At 40.5% G+C, this 5,420-nt stretch overlaps 1 non-coding gene across 1 annotated transcript; it reads left to right on the forward strand.

Annotated features, from left to right (window-relative positions):
* Nucleotides 1-250: 250 nt before the first annotated feature.
* On the forward strand, nucleotides 251-358 carry LOC128106772 (U6 spliceosomal RNA). The gene has a single exon (XR_008216829.1). It is a non-coding gene; the product is annotated as a U6 spliceosomal RNA (small nuclear RNA).
* The last annotated feature ends 5,062 nt before the right edge of the window (nucleotides 359-5,420 follow it).

The following is a 5,420-nucleotide window of genomic DNA, read 5'->3' on the forward strand; positions in this document are numbered from 1 at the left end:
TTCATTATTATGAGTGCCTTGTGCTCTGACTGTGACGTGAAGATCTTTGTTTCTGGCCGAGTATGACCTTTGGTCTCCCCAAGTGCTCAATTGCTGGGATTACAAACACACACTGCCACGTCTAGCAGAGTTTTTAAGACAGTGAGTGTTTTTACAGGGAATATGAGAATTCTGATAGAAAGCGTTAGCTGCCCCTGAATGAGATCTCCTCTTTTGTAGAATAATTTGTATTCAAAATAAAAAGAAGTTAGTGCTCGCTTCAGCAGCACATGTACTAAAATTGGAACGATTCAAAGATGATTGGCCATGGCCCCTGTGCCAAAGAGACATGCAAATTCATGAACCACTCCATATTTTTCCTAAAATATATAAAGAACTTAAAAAAACCTGGACATCAAGAAAACAAATAACCCAAATTAAAAATCTGGTGCAGCTCTAAACAGAGTATTCTCAAAAGAGGAAACACAAGCGGCTGAGAAGCACTTAAGGAAATGTTCAACATTCTTAGCCACCAGGAAAATGCAAATCAAAACTACTTTGAGATTTCACCTGACATCTGTGAGCCATCTCTCCAACCCCAGAACTTCTATTTTTATCTAGGTAATGTTTCTCAGCCTTTCTTGAAGATGGTTGTGACCATGTGACTGAATTCTGGACAAGAAATCAGTGGAGCCATTACATGGGAGTATAGGATATATTAACAGTGTCTCCCACAGACGGTCATTCCTTGTGCTTCCCTCCTTGGTCTCCAGTTCTTGATTATCAGCTATGACCTCCAGCTGTGAATTATATCACAATTAGCTGGAAGCTTTGCCCTTTGCCAGTTAGAACTTACCTGCTTCTCCTTCACGAGTGAGGAGTATCTGCTCCTCTAACACCTTCTGATGAAAAGTAAGCCCAAATACCCAGGTAAGCACCAAGGAGCATCACTGAAACTGACCAGTTTCGCAGTCTGCCCTGGCTGCCTGGTCATACCTCTGTGAAACTGGAATCCCACTCAACCTCAGCAACCTTGTGGGGCCTCACTGTCTCCTGGCTGGCTTTCTTTCCAGGTTCTCAATATGGTATGTCTTCCTTCAAAACACATCTCTGTTTACAATGTAGTCTCTAAAATACCACCAACTAGGAGCTGTGCACCCTTGTCTCTCCAAATCAGATCCCCCCTTGGCTACTGACCCCCACATAAAACCATCGGAACTTGGCCACATGGCGCCTGTCCAATACTCAAGCTGTTATACCTTCCGAACAGTATGACAGTTATATTATATATACTGTTGAGTAGTATATATAATACACTACTCAATAGTATAGCAGGACTATACTGTTGTCCATACAGCCCTGGCCAGTTACTCACATACCTATCTTGGCTCAAAATACCTGCTTTCCTAGTGTTGTCATCCAGAAAGTCTTTCTGTAATAGAAAGAAAAAGAACTAGGGACAGAAAGTCTTTCATGAAAATCAGAATTGACCCTTGGAGTCCAGTTTAAGTGCACTAGTTCTTGAATACACTGAAGTAATTAAATTTGTTTTTGATTGGTCAAATAGAAAGGGGCTGAACAATGTCAACTAATTTCATTAGTGTCAATGAAGAACAAGTTTTAAATATGACTTCCCAGGGAGGGCTCACAAGGAAAACTAATCCAGTGAAGAGGAAAGTAGGAGAGTTTGCTACAATCTCATGCTCCACGATTACATTTGAGGGTGGAAATCCAATGGAGAGGTAAATTGTTCTTTGTCTTCAAGTTTGCTACTGGAATTAAAGACACATTAGTAATTTTGGACTTGCTAAGAGCACAGGGTGCAGCTGCACTTGGGCCATTCATGCTGTCACTTGGTGACCCTTCCAGGACTCCGTAGAGAGAAGGGAAATGTGAAATTGCCTAGGAACACACGAGTTTCTTGTGGATATTAAGTTAAAATCATTATTAATTCTGAAAGCAGATAGAGAAGAGTAAGCAACAGGAAAAAAGGAGGATAGATTCCTTTCGTGCTGATCCAATATGCACCTTGCCTTACGGGAGTCCTCCTCTTCCTTATTCTTCTGTAGAGTTAGACATCAATGCTTTGTGCCTTTTAAACTTGGGGTGTGCCTCGAATGCATCGGCAATGGTTTTAACTTGTTTGGCTCCCCACAAAGTTTCTTAGAGTCAGAGCCTATGTGCTTTGAATAAATAAAGTAATTAATTCTATCCCATAAATGAGTACAAGAGCAGTCTACATTTCCAATGGAATGACACAGAAAGAAGCTGGTTATGGTGATGTTAAAACCTGTTTCTTTTGATCTTTTCTTGAAGACAAAAATATAGCAGGTCGAATCATCTGTCCGTGATTTTAGAAGCATGTTATTTTAGGAATATGATTCATGGGGAAAAGAGACCACACTCATGTAAAATGTCTGTCAGCGTTGTAAAGTTCAGTGGTATTTTGAACATTCCTTCTTTCTACTTGAAATCTGTATCTTGAAATCAATTCATATTATTTGGGATTCTCCAGAGAACAGTTAATGGAATGTATACTTCATCTCTCTATCTCCTATCATATATTATCTATCCATCAACCATTATCTATCATCTGTATATCTACCTATCATCTACTGTTTGTCTATCATTTAGCCAAAGAAATTTATTATAAGGAACTGCCTTACGTGATTGTTGAGACTGATAAGTACAAGTCTATAGTATGAACGAGTCAGCAAAGAGAAAGGTGATAAGGTAAAGTCCAAAGGCAGTCTACTGGAGAATTTCCTCTTCCTGTTGCAAGGTCTTTCTCTTCTATTTGAGATCACACTTAGTGGACAAGGCTTATCCACATTGTACAGTGCAACCTGCCTTACTCTACCAATTAAAATATTAAAATTCTACCTAAAAGCACCATTGAAGCAACACTCAGATTCCTGTTAGACCATTAACAAAATTATCTGTGCCAGCATTCATGTGGCAAGGTCTCTATAGGCTGTTTATTGTCTATTATTCTGCTTGGTAATGTCTGAAGGAAATAATGAAGCTGGATACTGCTAGTTTTGTGTATGTGCCTGGCATGGACTCTGATTTCAGAGATATCTGAATTCTGAGCTCTGCTACAGTAGAGCTACTAGTATCTCTGTGACATTGAACAAGCTATCTGAAGTGTATGTTTTCGCTTTTTCATTTGTATTTTAGGAATAATAGTACCTGCTTATAAAATCATGAGGATTAAATACATGCATAATGTTCAGATCAGTGTGGGGCACACAGGAGAAGATTTTACAACTTTACTTCTATGATAAAAATGCCAGCATAAGAGGGGTATATTTTAATAGTAGAAACACACACACACATGTGTACATGTTTGTATGCATGTCTGTCTGTATGTGTGTTTTAAAGAAACAAATGTAAGAAGTAATTGATATTCTACTGAAAAGTTGAGGAAGCCAGACAAATTCCATGAAGCAGAAACTACTCTCTGGTGTAGAGAAATAAGGAGATATTAAATATTTTGAAGCTGTTTTTCAGAAGTATAATTCCCCCCCTCTTTCTTCCCCCTTTCTCTGAAATTTTATTATTGAAGAAAAATTGTGTATTAATTACTTAATTACTTTTTTATTGTTGTGATAAAACACCAGGACGAAAAACAGCTTAGGGAAGAGAGTTTGTTCTTAAGGTTCTGGAAGGGTAAGAATCCACCGTAGTAGGAGACACAGCCGCAGCAGGCAGCACGGGGGCTGGGGCCGCAGGCTGAGAGGTCATAGCCTCAGCGGCAAACAGGAAGCAGAGAGAAGAAACCGGAAGTAGTCAGGGCCAATCCTACACACTGTCATAGCTTCATATAAGTTCCCAATGTCTAGGTTTTGTTGACTAGGTGTCCACGAAGTCATTAAATGTGGTCCTCGGGTCACTGAACTCTTTTTCTATGAACTGAAATCTGAATAAAAGGAAAACACTACAAATTGCTTGACTAGGGGAAAAATCTGAGAAACCATGCTGGGCCTGGAGGCACAAGCCTGTAATCCCAGCGCTGGAAAGGCTGAGGCAGGAGCACTGCTGTGAAAGCAAGGCTATCCTGTTTACACAGTTAAGTTTTAGGCCAGAGGACTAGAGTGTGATTCTGGCTTAATAAACAACCTGCCAGCCGTTTCTGCTTATTTATCCCGAGCAATGTACTGATTAAGCACTGTTCCCGACTAACTGGAGTGCAGCTCAACATACCCCGGTGATGGATGGGGATTTTAAAGACCAAATTTTAACTCTCCTATAGATTTGACTTCTAAGAAATTTTAACATGTTGAAGATTTATCTTTTAAAAGTTCTCATTAGTGTGTGAGTGCACCACTGGCAGGGAGGTACTCAGAGGGTCAGAAGGATGCATCAGATCCCACGGAGCTAGAGTCACAGGCAACTGTGAGCCTAGCTACCAGCATGGGTGCTGGACTTTGAACCTGGGTCCTCAGAAAGAACAGCAAGTGCTCTTAATCATTGAGCCATCTCTCCAGCCCCAACTTCTAGGAAATTTAATCAATTGTTTCCCCAATATATAATGGGCTTTTCATCTTTTAATTGGCATCTTAGTGCCCAATTCAGTAATATCTATGCTAATGAAATATCAGTAAAAATATAGAATTAACATTTTTGTTTTTTACATTTTAATATAACGTTTGTGTGGTGATATATTGCTTGCCTGGGGACCAGAGGACAAAGCCAGTCACTATATTAAACATAGAAGTCAGGCAGTGGTGGCACACACCTTTAATCCCAGCACCAGGAAGGAAGGAAGATGGCAGGGCACAGAAAGGTATATAAGGCATGAGTAAACAGGAAGTTGCTCTCTTGAGGCTGAGGATTTCATAGAGGTAAGAATGTGGCCTCTATGTGTGTTTACTTGGGACCAAGGAGCTGAGGGATGTGGGTGGGAGAGATTTGTCCCAACTGCCAGCCGGCTGGGACACAGGAAAACTTCCAACTACACCCGTAAGTCTGGGGATCACTGCAGAAGAGAGAAATAATGTTGGAGCTGGAAGATATGGAGAAGGACTGTGAAATGATACTGTGCTGGTTAATTTTTGTCAAGTTAATACAAACTAGAGTCACATGGGATGAGAGAATGTAATTGAGAAAATGCTTCCATTAGATTGACCAATAGGCATATACATGTGCATTTTCTGGATTGTTGATTGATGTGGGAGGGCCCAGTCCTCTGCTGGTGTCATTCCTGGGAAGAGGGGCCTGGAACATACAGGAAAGGTAGTTCAACATGAGCCTGAGAGCAAATAGGGAAGCAGATTAGCTCCATGGTTTCTGCTTCTGCTCCTGTTTGAGTTCCTACCCTGACCTCTCTGAATGATCAACTGTGATAAAGACATGTATGCCAACTAAATTCTTTCCTCCCCAAGTTGTTTTTGGCCAGAGCTTCATCACAGAAATAGAAAGAAAAGTAGAACAGCTGT

Source organism: Peromyscus californicus, unplaced genomic scaffold (genome assembly GCF_007827085.1).
Source record: "Peromyscus californicus insignis strain IS unplaced genomic scaffold, ASM782708v3 Scaffold_9__1_contigs__length_137607984, whole genome shotgun sequence".
Classification (NCBI taxonomy): domain Eukaryota; kingdom Metazoa; phylum Chordata; class Mammalia; order Rodentia; family Cricetidae; genus Peromyscus; species Peromyscus californicus.